Raw genomic sequence first — 14,117 nt, forward strand, 5'->3', positions numbered from 1 at the left:
TGAGTTTCTGAGAACGGGGTGAGACCAGCGAGGGGTAAACCCCTCTGCTCTGCATCTGGCCGATGTTTTTGCTGGTTGCTTGTTCGGGGATTAGATGGTGTTGTGGAGGAGACGTCCCTTGGTGTACCTTCTGAAGAGCAGTGCTGCGGGAGGGCTTCGGCCTCTGGGGCACGCTCAGGGGCTTTCGGGGGTCCTCCGGGTGGCCGCTGTGTACAATGGGATGTGATTCATTATTGTATGGCCCGTGTGTCATGTCGCCAGAGGACCCCCAGGTTCTGGGGGTCACGCAAGATGTGTTTGCCATTGCCAGCTCCCGCCTCGCGACCCCTCGTGTTCCTGGCAGATCTCCCACCCAAATATTAGCCAAGGTCGACCTTGCTCCGCTTCTGAGATCTTGCTTGGATTGTCCAGGTCCGGCGCACCCCCGCATCCACCAGAGCTAGAAAACTGGTGTCCTTCCGAAATAAGAACATCCTTCCCTGGTGGAATTGCTGCTGTTTATTTTCTTCACCGTACGGCAGGTGTGCCAGGTAGCCGGGAGATCCTGAGATGCTCTGGCAGCCAGGCAAGAGATGTTCGGAGGTGGTTTGACATTGCCGGTCTGCGTGACCCTTGTATTCCTCAGAGGTCAAGCTCTGGGTCTTGACAGGTCCTCCGTAAGACCCAGTAGTTCCTCTTGCTTTCCCTTGGCTTCTTCTCCATCTTGTGGCCACTAGGAAATAGGACAGTGACCCGGCAGCTGCACTGTGGAATTCAGTGGTTTCCGACCACCTTTTTTATGGCTACCTGTGTGATTGTTCTTTGAGAGAGAAAGAGGGACCCTCGACCGACTTGCTTAGGCCAATCCGTGCTTTGGAGGCTAAGGGTCATAGATTCGATGCGGCTAAGCTGGCAGAGACTTCCACCGGAGACACATAAGGGTTGCTGCTCAGGTTGCCAACGTTCAGCCCGAGCCTGGAGCTCTCTAGGAATTGCAGCAGATCTCCAAATCTGTCCCCCTGGAGAACAAGTCAGCTTGGGCAGGTGGATTCTCCGGCATTATACTCTGCTGAAGTCCCTCCCCCCCAAAAAAACCTCCTTCTTTAAGCTCCACCTCCTAACCTCCAGGAACGATCCAGCCTGGAGTTGGCAACCTAGTTGTAGCTGCAGCTGGCCCGGTCTGTTTCCCAGCTCCATATAAGGAAGCGTTTGCTGGTTCAATGTTGTACGTTGCTCGGTGGGGAAGCGAATGTTTCTGTCGCTGGGCTCAGCCCAGGCGTAGCAGGTCTGGCTTCCGCTGTTTCCTTGTGTGGGAGGCATCTAGCTGGAGCAAACTCGGATTTCTTCGGCATTCCCTGGCAAGGGTCTCCTTTAACCGGCGCTGGAACGAAGGGAGGCCGCAGATTGCACTGCACTTCCTCCACAACTGTTGTGAAAGGGCCCATCCCTCGCCGGATCGAAACGGGAGAAGAGGTCCTCTTTGCTTTTGGGATTCTCGGGCTGGGGGAAGGACGGGCAACGGCCGTGCGTGTGTTTTGCACCCTGAAGGTCTCCGGGTCAATCTCCGGGGCCCGGGAGACCTGTGGCCCAGTTGAGTAAACGATGCAGGGCCTAGGGGAGCTGGAGGTCTGATTGGGCCTGAACGACTTTTTAAGGGGCGGGCCTCGCCGCGTGGGAGAACACGGGTGTCTCAGGAGCAGTGGTGATCCTTGGGAGCTGCAGCTTTCTAGAGAGTGGCAGGAAAGGGCGCCCTGAACGGCCCAGGCTAGTCCCCAGGCTTTTAAGGGGATGGGGAAGCTAAGCAGGGTCGGTCCTGGTTTGTGTTTGGAGGGGAGACGGCCAAGAAGTCCAGCGCTGCTCCACGGAGGGCCGTGGGAGATGGCCTCTTCTCTTTCCATTGAAGACGCTGTGGAGTCATCACGAGGGAGCCAGTGTGGTGTGGTGGTTAAGGGCAGTGGCCTGTAATCTGGAGAAGCAGGTTTGATTCCCCACTCCTTCACATGCAGCCAGGCTGGGTGACCTTGGGCCAATGACAGTTCTCTCAGAGCTCTCTCAGCCCAACCTGCCTCACCGGGTGTCTTTTGTGGGGAGGGGAAGGTGATTGTAAGTCAGTTTGGGATAAATGAGGACTGCTGGGTGATATTGGACCCATTCAGTTCTCTCAGAGCTGTCCCAGTCTCACCTACCTCACAGGGGTTTTGTTATGGAGAGAGGGGGGGAAGGCGATTGTAAGCCACTTTGGGTTACATGAGGACTTCTGGATAACCATGGGCAAGTCCCAGTTCTCTCAGAGCTCTCTCAGTGATTGTAAGCTAGGCACATGAGGCCTACTGGGTGAGTCATTCACAGCTCTCTCAGAGCTCTCTCACCCTCACCTCCCTCACAGGGTGTCTTTTGTGGGGAGAGGAAGGGGAAGTGATTGTCAGCCACTTTGAAACTCATGTGGCCTACTCAGTGCCCTTGGCCTAGACAGTTCTCTCAGAGCTCACCCTCATCACCATCTCAGCATGTCTGTTGTGGGGAGAGGAAGGAAAGGCGATTGTGATTTGCTTTGCGATTCCTTCGGGTAGTAAAAAGTGGGGTATAAAACCCAACTCTTCTTGCGACTTGATGGATTTTTCCATCGCCGTGTGAGACGGCATCCTGCAGATCTACCTCTCCGGGTGATTGTAAAGACTGCGGAGACTCTGTCCGTGGTGCCCCTCAGAGCCCCATCCAAATGCGCACGCTCCTCGTCAGGACTGCAGGCCGTCGTGCGAAAAGTCTGGTTACCAAGCAACTCTTTTACGCTCCAAATGGGATGAGGCGCTTTGATTATTAGTTTTTCTTGCCTTCTCTGTCTTTCCTGGAGAAACAAGCCAGAATGCACATTAAGGTGCGCAAGAAATTGGACAGGCGCGTTAAAGATGGTCTCCTCCAAAAGAATGGAGCAGCAATGCGCAGCGATTTGGGTATTCCCATGCTGCATCCCAAAGCCAGCGACCCTCTTGCAACGGGCCAAACAATTAGGAAGCCTGTGACAACCCCCGAAAACTGACTAACCTTCCAGGAAAGGCCACGGGCAGGAGGAGGTGGAAGAGGTTTTTAATTTTTACACCCCACTTTTTACTACCCAAAGGATTCCCAAAGCGGCTTACAATTACCTTCCCTTCCTCTCCCCACAGCAGACACCCTAAGAGATAGGTGGGCCTGAGTGAGCTCACAGAGAGCTGCTCAGAGAGAATAGCTCTAAGAGAACTGTGACAAGGTCACCCAGCTGGCAGCACATGGAGGAGTGGGGAATCAAACCTGGTTCTCCAGGATAGAGTTCGCCGCTCTTAAACCACTACACCATGCTGGCAAACATAAGACAGGTTCTTCTTTGTCCCCATCCTGAGGGTGCAACCATGGTTTTCTTTTCCTCATTGGATCCTCACAACAACCCTTTGAGGTGAGTTAGTTGAAGAGATTGGACCTTGGTTTAGTGTGCGGTCAGAGAGAGAGACAAATGTGATGCAATAGTGAGAATGTGGTATGGAATTGGGAAGATCTGGGTCTGAATTGCCACTCTGCTCTGGAAGCTGGCTGAGTGACCTGTAATCTCTGCCTCACCTACCTTGCAGGGTTGTTGTGAGGATAAACAGAGGCGAGGAGAACAAGGCAAACCGCTTTGGGTCCCCATTGGGAAGAAGGGACAGAGAAGTCAATAGTAAACCAACAGATACAATAAATCATCTTTTTACCGTTTGTTCAGACGTCTGGGAATTGGGCTGCCAACCCTGGTTTGGAAAATATCTGGTGATTTGGGGGGGGGGGGGCTGAGGAGGGAAGGATTTGGGGAGGGGACTTCAGTGGGCTATAATGGCCTTCAGCCGACCTTCCCAACTAGCCATTTCCTCTGGGGGAACGGATACCAGTCACCCGGAGTTCAGTTCGGAATCAGAATCAGACCTTTAATGGCATGCAGAAAGAGAAAGCAGGAAAAATGCACGATAAGGCCTTAATTGGCTAATACTGGCTAAAGCATTAATTGCTCTCCAGTTGCAAAACTCCATCGCAGGCTGTAGAAACTTGGCAGAGGGTTTGATTACCGGAGAGCTTTTGTTTGCTAGTAAGAACATGACCTCGGTCATTTAGAAAGGAGGGGGTTGAATAATAGTGTCCAATAGAAAGGAGTGGCCAATAGAAAAATACACCTAAGATCAGGGGTAGTCAAACTGCGGCCCTCCAGATGTCCATGGACTACAATTCCCAGGAGCCCCTGCCAGCAAATGCTGGCAGGGGCTCCTGGGAATTGTAGTCCATGGACATCTGGAGGGCCGCAGTTTGACTATCCCTGCCTAAGATGGTTTTGACCAGCCAGAATTGCTGGGATATATTTTTTCAGAACAGGGAATTTTCAAGAATCTCCCTAGAGGAGTCAGAGATCAGTTGTAATCCCAAGAGATCTCCGACTACGATTAAGAGTCTGACAATCTTCTCTGGGAATCTAAACATGGAGAGTCATGTGGGATTTGATGAACATTGTGACACAAATGGGTCAGGATCTACCCCCATCAGGTGTGTGGTATTCCTGCACTGGACATTGCGATCTCAGTCTCCTTGCTGCGTTTTAAGGCACCATAGGATATCCTGCTGTTCGAATGTATGATTTCCTTTTCCCAGCTCAAGCGAGACGTCTCTGTGTGTGTCTTTTCTCTCTGTTATTGTCAGTATTTATTTCTCGTGTGGCGGGTAGTCCGGAGATCTGAGGATTGCCCAGAAGCTAGGCAAGGGACATTTGGAGATGGTTTGCTATTGCCTGTGTCCGCATAATGACCCCTGGTGTTCCCTGGAGGAACTCCCACCCCAGTCCTAGGAGGTCCCCCATCCAAATACTAGGCAGGGAAGTTCGGAGGTGGTTGGCCATTGCCTGTGTCCGCATAATGACCCCTGGTGTTCCTTGGAGGAGCTCTCACCAGTATCCTTGGAGGTCTCCCATCCAAATATTAGGCAGGAATGTTCAGAGGTCATTGCCTGTCTCTGCATAATGCCCCCTAGTGTCCCTTGGGGGAACTCCACCCAAATCCTTGGCAGTCTCCCATCCAAATATTAGGCAGGGATATTTAGAGGTGGTTGGCCATTGCCTGTCTCTGCATAATGACCCCTGATGCTCCTTGGAGGAACTCCCACCCATATTCTTGGAAGTCTCCGATCCAAATACTAGCCAGGGATGTTCAGTAATTGTTTGCTTTTGCCTGCCTCCAGGTCCTGACCCCTAGTGTTCTTGCAAGGATCTCCCACCCCAATCCTTGGAGGTCTTCCATACAAATACTAGCCAGAGTCAGAGTCCTGTGGCACCTCCTCTTTTCCCCCTACCTCTTTGTAAACTGCACAATATATATTTTAAAACTTGTTGGCGGATCTTGAATAGAGTTTTTTGGATTCCCACCCCATCGATTTCTGCATCCACAAGACTGCTTGGAATCCCTCTAATCCCCCCCAGTCCTGCTTAATCCCTTTTCTCCTGCACTCCCCTAGAGCAAGAACAAACCTGTTTTCCACGGCACTTCTGATACAGGATCGATGACAACCCTTAATCTGGATTCAGCCGGCGCCGGATCATCGATTAATCAATCCGGATTGATCGATCCTCTATGAGCAGTGAGGTTGGAGCGGCTCTAAATTAAAATCCCTACAGCTATTTTATCTGCAAGATTAGCCAAGGCTCACATGCATGTAAACACTTAAACTGAATTTGGCCTGCAGTTCTGGGATGGAGCATGTCACTCGCAGTCTCTGGTTTGTCATGGGGAAGACATGAGCATCTACTGATGCTGTTGAATGCCCTTTAAATGAACCTTTTGTGAAAACTCGTATTTTTTTTCCAAATCAGTGGTGTGAATTTTTTCCCCCCCTAGAAACGGCTCGGAACGGGCAGACTCATCTAGAATTGACTGCCTTTGAGCTAATGCAGCCTTGCTGACTTCTCGGAGTAAGGGCTGTACCACAATAAGTTGAAGATAATAAAAAGGTAAAGGTATCCCCTGTGCAAGCACCGAGTCATGTCTGACCCTTGGGGTGACGCCCTCCAGCGTTTTCATGGCAGACTCAGTACAGGGTGTTTTGCCAGTGCCTTCCCCAGTCATTACCGTTTACCCCCCAGCAAGCTGGGTACTCATTTTACCGACCTCGGGAGGATGGAAGGCTGAGTCAACCTTGAGCCGGCTGCTGGGATAGAACTCCCAACCTCATGGGCAGACAGCTTCAGACAGCATGTTGCTGCCTTACCACTCTGCACCACAAGAGGCTCTTGAAGTTGAAGACAGAGTTCTCATTTTGGACTGCCACCCCCACCATGGGGAAATGTCCCTTTGGACGGCCTTCTCATTGCCGTGTAAACTTTCCATTTGCTCCCACCATGCGAGATGCTATAGTCCTTTCCTGTGCCCTGCGAGTAAACCTATGCTCAAGTTGGATCGGAGAGTGTAGCAGCCAACCGCGTCTTGCTTCTTGCGGCAGCAGCCGATGGGGTTGAGGCTGTGGCTCAGGGACGGGGTGCCTACTTTGCGTGCCGAAGGTCCCCTGGTTCAATCCCCGGCATTTCTTGTGAAAAAGGAATCGAGCAATAGACAATGCAGAATGAGGGTGAGACCCTAGACAGCGTCTGCTAGCCAGAGTGGGCAATTCTGCCTTTGACAGACCAACTGTCTAACTTGGCTTAAGGCAGTTTCGTACGTTCACACCAAAAATAACTGGGGACGGCCCTTCCCTGTGCGCCTCTGCCAGATGTGCATGTCTCCCAGGGACAACGCTTGCCTAACATCTGCTCAGCCGCACCTACCTCACAGGGTGTCCGTTGTGGGGAGAGGAAGGGAAGGCGATTAGAAGCTGCTCTGAGACACATGAGGCCTGCTGGTGGACTTTGGGCCAGCCACAGTTCTCTCAGAGCTCTCTCAGCTTCACCTCCCTTAGGGTGTCTGTTGTAGAGAAGAAGAAGAAGAAGAGTTGGTTCTTCTATGCCACTTTTCTCTACCTGAAGGAGTCTCAAAGTGGCTTACATTCGATTGTAAGTTGATTCGGGGCACCTTTTGGTAGTGAAATGTGGAGCCAATGGCAGGGGCTCATGGTAATTGTAGTTCATGAAATCTGGAGAGCCAGCCTAAAGCATCCGGGATAAGACTCTGTCCAGCTGCTGCTTGGAGCCTGCCAGTGAAGGGGACTCCACCCCCTCCTTAGGCAGCCCATTACTCTGTTCCACTGAAACGGTGCCCTAAACCTGCTCATGAGTGAAGTCGGACGTAACCCTCATCCCGTCATTCAAACCACGTGCAATTAATTAGAGGGAAGCGCGAGGACGCCCACTGACCCCGCTTTCTAAGCCAAGATGCTTGCACCATTTGTTTGCACACCTGGATGCCTCGGCAAATTGTCCAAAAACCGCTGCTTGATCCTCGTTCGGAATCCCAGCTTGAGCGTGAGGCCGGAACATCTCCGCTGTGGTTGAGGCGCCACCGTTCAGACAGCCCGACAAATTGAGGTCGGACCAGGGGTCCTCCACCTTTCGGAGCCTGCAAGCACCTTTTGGAATGCTGCCATTGCGGGGTGGGCACGGCTGCAGCATGGTTGCTGGGGGGGGGGGGGAGGATCTGGCTGCGAAACGGTTGTCCCGGCTTACCCTTCCCTGACACCGTGAAGAATGGGATGCTGCGGTGACAGCTGCTGTTAAAGCAACATTTTGACAAAATCTCTGCAGCCAATCAAATTTCCAGTGACCGATTAACGAACTTGCTGGGCAAAAGCCCTGCTTGGCCTTGCCTGATTCCTAAAATCACTTGGCATGCACCACGTAAGGGACCCCTGGGTTACAAAGACTTTCCAGGCCTGGAAGAATTCATTCTGGGCTCTGCATATGGAGGGAAGGGAGAGGGGGAATTTGAGCCTGATGGTCAATTGGTTTTGAGTTAAGCAAGCCAGAGGGTCAAGACCCTATTCAAATGTTACCTGTTCCCATGGTCCCTTTCCTACCTTGACAAAATGACCTTCCTCAGCTTCCATGTTACTATGCTTGTATTGCTCAGTGTTTTTCCATAGACCAGAGACTCCGGGGGGAAAGGTAGGCCTCTGCCTTTATTGCTTTGACCGTGCATAAACCTAATATTACTGCTTGGCCACAGCAGTTTTCTCAGCGCTCTGGCGAACCCAAGGTCACCCAGCTGGCTGCATGTGGGCGAGTGCAGAATTGAACCTGGCTTGCCAGATTAGAAGTCCTCACTCCTAACTGCTAAATCAAGCAGTGAGCCATAGGGCTGACTCACCCTCTTCACAGGGTGTCTGTTGTGGGGAAAGGGGAGGGTAGGCGAATGTAACCCACTTTGAGTCTCATTCAGGTAGTGAAAAGAGGCGTCTAAGATCCAACTCTTCTTCTTCTTCTTCTTCTTCTTCTTCTTCTTCTTCTTCTTCTTCTTCTTCTTCTTCTTCTTCTTCTTCTTCTTCTTCTTCTTCTTCTTCTTCTTCTTCTTCAGTAATCTCAGGGCTCTTTCAGCCTCATCCACCTCACAGGGTGTCTGTTGTGGGGAGAGGAAAGGGAAGGCAACTGGAAGCCGCTTTGAGACTCCTTCGGGTAGAAAAAAGCGGCATAAAAGAACCAACTCTTCTTCTTCTCCCTTTTGGAAGAGTCCTTGTTCGGCCCCAGGCTTTCGATTCAATGACCGATAAGGACATCAGCTTTGACGAACCAGAGTCCATCCAGTGCTTGACCTCTCTAAGCCAGCACATGTGCACACATGCGGAGGAAAATATAGCCTGGCTATGCTAATTTAACATCTGTAGTACAAAATGAACCATAATTCTCACTGCCCCCTAATTGGAAAGCATCGAGAAATCCAGCTCAGCCATGTCTCATCGGGGTCCTTCTCTTGGCCAGCCTTTGTCAACCAGAGTTTTGTGAAATCCTGAAGTTTCTTGACCGGTTTCCAAAAGGCTGGGAGTTAATTATTAATATATTTTAATCTGTTAAATATTTATCAGGTGATATGACCATATAAGGTCATGTTGACCCATCACACACAGTGGCCAATGATGGGCCTGAAGGAGGTGGAAAGGGGAGGGGCCTGGGTGGGCGTGTCCACAGCTCTGCTTTCCAGCTTTATTCTGCACAATTGCGCCACTTCTGGGGTTTCTCGAAGCCCGAAGAATGTTTCAGGGTGTTCTCAAGGGCCGTCCTAAATCAGCAGCCACACGACAGCTAACTGGGCCGCGATTTATGGTTAGAAAGATACACTGCATTGGCTTAGGGTGCTCCTCTAATGGCGAAGTAAAATGTTTAAAATAACATAAGTTATTCCAAATGGAAAATTGGGACAAAGCCATCCGGAAAGAGAGAAACGTAAATACCGCCGAGAAATATCTCCGCGAGAGAGGAAAAGCCGGTCTATAAAACGTTCTATGGTAATAAACTGTCTTGGAAACTTCGGCTGTGCATTTCGGCCGTTCCTGCTGGGTGCTCCGAGCTCCGCTTGCCGACATGCAGGGCCGGGATTTAAAGTCTTGTTTGGAGCCAAATTACAATGCAGGCTAAATCAGGTTGACAAAGGTTTGGCCAGGAGCTTTTCAGACAGGCCTTGGTTCTGTGAAAGGGTTTTAATCCCGCATTTAGAGGGGCAGGGAGGGGGACAGAGCTCCGTCTGGTTTAGGATGGCCAAGATCTTTTGAGCAGGGAGAATGGCAGCCCCTGGGACAGGAGACTGCAAGGGTATTGAGAGCCTGGCCTTTGGAATTTCCAAGGGTAGTTAAGCTAACTCACCCAGGATAATGGAGCTTTTTCTTTCAGCCAGCTTTCTGAAACAGTGAGGATGGGAATTTGCAAGGAGGGGTGAGATTTCTCATGAAAAGCATCCCCCCCTCCCCCCAAAACACAAAAGACCGTATTTTCACACGGGCAAGGATCTGGTGCATCTTGGGGCCATCCGGTGTCTTGAATGTAAGCGTGGTCTCACGCAACTTCTAATCTGGTGAGCTGGGTTTGATTTCCCACTCTTCCGCATGCAGCCAGTGGGGTGACCGTGGGCTAATCACAGTCCTGTTAGAATGTTCCCTCAGAGCAGTTCTCTCAGAGCTCTCTCAGCCTCCCCTACCTCACAGGGTGTCTGTTGTGGTGAGAGGAAAGGGAAGGTGATTGTAAGCCGCTTTGAGACTCCTTCGGGCAGAGAAAAGCGGCATATAAGAACCAACTCTTCTTCTTCCTTTTTGGGTGTGGCAGGGAAGCGTGACCAGCCGACATCACTTCTGGCCCAGTTCCGGGACTCCTCAAAGCCTGAAAAATATCCCCGGGGCTCCTCCACAGCCCAAAGGTCGGAGAAGGCAAGAAACGTTCAGAGGTGGCCTGTCATTCCCTGCCTTTGTGCCACCACTGCAGCCTTCCTTGGGGGTCTCCTGTCTAAATCGTAGCCAGGCCTGTCCCCGCTTGGCTTCCAAGAACGGACGAGATCCAGATTGCCTGGGCTGTCACAGTCAGGATACACAGGCCTCTGGGACTCTGCAAAATCTCTCTCTTGGGCAGCATTGAGGTGTCCATGGGCAAAAGCAACCACCATAGAATTGACCCCTGTGTGGCCTGGTCTTTGGGGAGTTGGCTTTGGCAGCAACGTGACGCAGGATTAAAGTGCAGGGGTGATGCGAAGATAAATCCACAGCAGAGCTGGAGGTGCCAGTCCCTGTTTGTATAATGCCAGGGGGTGGCAGGTTACAGGGGATGAGCGATAGGGTGGTGAGTGTCCTGCACAGTGCAGGGGGCTGGACTAGATGACCCGGGAGGCCCTTTCCAGTTCTATGAGTCTAGGTGATCTGGGGGCTGGCTCCCTGCGAAGGGTGGCATTTGGGGAACGGAGGGACCTTGGTGAGGCACGATGGATTCGAATCCACCTTCCAAAGCAGCCATCTTCTCCAGGAGAACTGATCTCTATCGCCTGGCCATCTGTTGTAATAGCGGGAGGTCTCCAGCCGCCCTCTGGAGTTTGGCAACCACAAGCACAGCGGCCGGCAAGCCGCAGCAGTCGGTTAGGTAGAGCCGTACCTAGAGAGTTAAATCCACCCATACCTGTGCTTCGTTTTTCCTGTCGGGGCTTAAGGAAGCCTAGGGGGCATTTTCAATCAGGGAAACAGCGTGGGCAGGAGAGGCGAATGCAATCCCTTCCTGAGCTCAGCAGCTGTGGGACTTGTCAGCATCACTACACAGCTGGTGCTTTAAAGGCAAGCAAAGTGTCTGGAGCTCCCAATTGCTATGGCAGCCAGAGCGGTGGCTCAGTGGCAGAGCCTCTGTTTTGCAGGCAAAAGATCCCCGGTTCAATCCCCGCCATCTCCTGTAAAAAGGATCAGGGAGCAAGTCGACTCAAGGCCGTGGAGATTTATTTGTTTTGTATTTATCGTCATGGTGTGTGTGTGTTGTGGAACCAGGGGGTGTGAGGATTTTCTGGAAGCCAGGCAAGAGATGTTGGGAGGTGGGTTGGCCATTGGCTGTCTCCATGTCACCACCCCTCGTGTTCCTTGGAGGAAGGATCACCCAAATCTTTGGAGTTTCCCATCCAAAGGCTGGGCAGGGACGTTCAGAGGTGGTTGGCCATTGCCAGCCTTTGTGACATGACCCCTCGTGTTCCTGGGAGGAACTCCCACCCAAATCCCTGGGGAGCTCTCCCGGAGACGCAGGACTCCAGGGACCCCCAGTTGGGATCCTTGCCCTGAGCAATCAGTCGTGAAGGAAAGTCTGCCGGGGACTGGAGCAAAATGTGCTTTCCTGATTCCCGTCACTTCGAGTGGAGTCTCACTCCAGACTCTCCCCTCCTTTGGCTGCAGAACTTTGGAATCTGCCACTTCCTCCTCCTTGGCGAGAGATGCTTGTTCTTGGAAACCCGATTTGCTGACTCCAGTGTCTGGGATGGGGCCGTGTTCTGCTGAGTCCAAAAGAGAGAGCAAAGCCACGCTGAGCACGCCGTGATTCCTTGGTCAGCAGAAGCGCCCACCAGGGTTTCGTGAAATACGCACCTGTGCAAATCCAAAGTTCATCCAGGCCATCTGTGGTCGTGGGTTGGCCGCCCTTGTGGATTTTCTTTCCGGACCTGGTGTGAGCAGAAAGGTCAGGCTTTAAGAAGAACTATCTCTCCACCGACGGGAGATGAAGTTTTGGAGAGTTCTGCTACTTCAGCCTGTTCCCTGCAGCTGGAAAACTAGTCCAGAATGTGAGAGCTCTGAGAGAACTGTGACTGGCCCAAGAACACCCAGTAGGCTGCATGTGTCTCAAAGTGGCTTACAATGGCCTTCCCTTCCTATCCCCATAGCTGACACCTTGTGAGGTAGGTAAGACTGAGAGAGCTCTGAGAGAACTGTGACTGACCCAAGGTCACCCAGCTGGCTGCATGTGGAGGATGAGCAGGGAATCAAAGCGCAATCGTGCAGAATATGGTTGGGAAGCACAGCTGTGGACACGCCTACCCGGGGCCCTTCCCCTTCCCATCCCCATCCAGGCCCATCACTGGCCATATTGGGAGGTGGGTCAACCTGACCATATACGGTAATATAACAAATTTAAAAAAATATATTAAAAATTAACTAACACCTGCCCATCCAGGAAACCTTTCCAGGGCCGTCAAGAAACCCCAGGGTTTTCTGAAGGCCTCGTCTAGGTATTAGCTTTTGTGTGCACGCACGCTTGCTCAGCTAAGAATCTTACACAGGTCCCTGAAGAGGTGTGCATGCCCATGAAAGCTTTTACCTTGAATAAACCTGGCTGGTCTTCAAACTGCCGCTGGATTGTTCTGTTATTCTCAACTGCGGGCATGGCTCATCCCAGCCGTGCTTTTAGGGGCGCAGATTGTAGAAACATGACAAACCAGGCCTTTTAACCCATCGCTCTCCGATTTCCCCCCCACTTTCCTTCCATCTTCTGCTCTGCGTATCGAAATCCTGCCTAATTGAGAATTTGCATCAGCGGGTCCAAAGGCGGGCGTCTCCGGTGCATTTTGCGACGATAAATTCGCCGGCCTTTGAAGTTCCCCGGAATACTCTCCCCCCCCCCCTTGTTTTATTGCTTAGATCTTGAGCCATAACAAGTGTGGTAGCGCTAATGAGAACGGTTTTTGATACCACAGCACTGCCCTTCTGTAGTGTTTCATTACTGACTCTCAGAGCAGCGGCGTTTCCAGGGATTTCGAGACAGACCTCTGGGGCATCCGGCAAGTGGGAGAAACAGCTGAGACGGACTGAAAGGATTTTGCGTCCTCCAGGACTTTGGAAATTCGAGGGCTGTGGGCCTCTAAAGAGAGGGTTAGGGGATGATCCTGCTGCAGCCTGCATTCGAGTTTGCCTTCATCGGGGTTATGTACTAGGAGGACGCTTGAATTCTGAGTGCATCAGCTTGTACCTGGACCTTAAGAGAGCCAGTTTGGTGTAGTGGTTAGGAGTGCGGACATCTAATCTGGCATGCCGGGTTCGATTCTGTGCTCCCCCACATGCAGCCAGGTGGGTGACCTTGGGCTCGGCACGGCACTGATAAAACCGTTCTGACCGAGCAGGAATATCAGCGTTCTCTCAGCCTCATCCACCTCACAGGGTGTCTGTTGTGGGGAGAGGAAGGGAAGGCGACTGTAAGCCGCTTTGAGCCTCCTTCGGGTAGGGAAAAGCGGCATATAAGAACCAACTCTTCTTCTAAGTCTCAACTGGAATTCTGTGAAGGCCTGGGGTTTCTTGACGGCCCTGGAAGGGTTTCCCGAACAAGTGGGAGTTAATTCATTTTTCTATATATTTTTAAAATTTGTGAAGCATTTATCGGGTGATACGACCGCATAAGGTCAGTTCGGTTCAGTTTAGTCATTTATTTACTTTAAACAACGCAGAATAACATTACAGTAGCCCTACCTGAGTGATCAGAGGCATGACGTAACCACGCTGGATGACTTTGCCCCCATGGAAGAGAAGAAACCTTCAGGTGAGTCCGATGTTTCGTTCTGACCTAGCAGTTCTCACAGGGCTCTCTCCGTCTCACCTACCTCACAGGGTGTCTTGTGGGGAGAGGAAAGGGAAGGTGAATGTAAGCCGCTTTGAGGCTCCTTCAGGTAGAAAAAAATGGCATATGAGGACCAACTCTTCTTCTTCATCATCTTCCATGGCCTGGGTGGGAATTCGAACTC

At 51.6% G+C, this 14,117-nt stretch overlaps 1 protein-coding gene across 3 annotated transcripts in view; it reads left to right on the top strand.

Annotated features, from left to right (window-relative positions):
• MMP17 (matrix metallopeptidase 17) overlaps positions 1 to 14,117 on the top strand; it is a 115,940-nt gene that overhangs the window by 18,210 nt on the left and 83,613 nt on the right. Inside the window, exon 1 of one of the 3 annotated variants that reach the window (XM_077308379.1) lies at positions 1,339 to 1,452. The exons of the other annotated variants lie outside the window; for them this stretch is intronic. The gene's annotated coding sequence lies outside the window, so the exon portion shown is untranslated. Of the gene's footprint in view, positions 1 to 1,338; positions 1,453 to 14,117 lie in introns of those variants that run through there. 3 annotated transcript variants of the gene reach the window in all.

Source organism: Paroedura picta, chromosome 13 (assembly GCF_049243985.1).
Source record: "Paroedura picta isolate Pp20150507F chromosome 13, Ppicta_v3.0, whole genome shotgun sequence".
NCBI lineage: Eukaryota > Metazoa > Chordata > Lepidosauria > Squamata > Gekkonidae > Paroedura > Paroedura picta.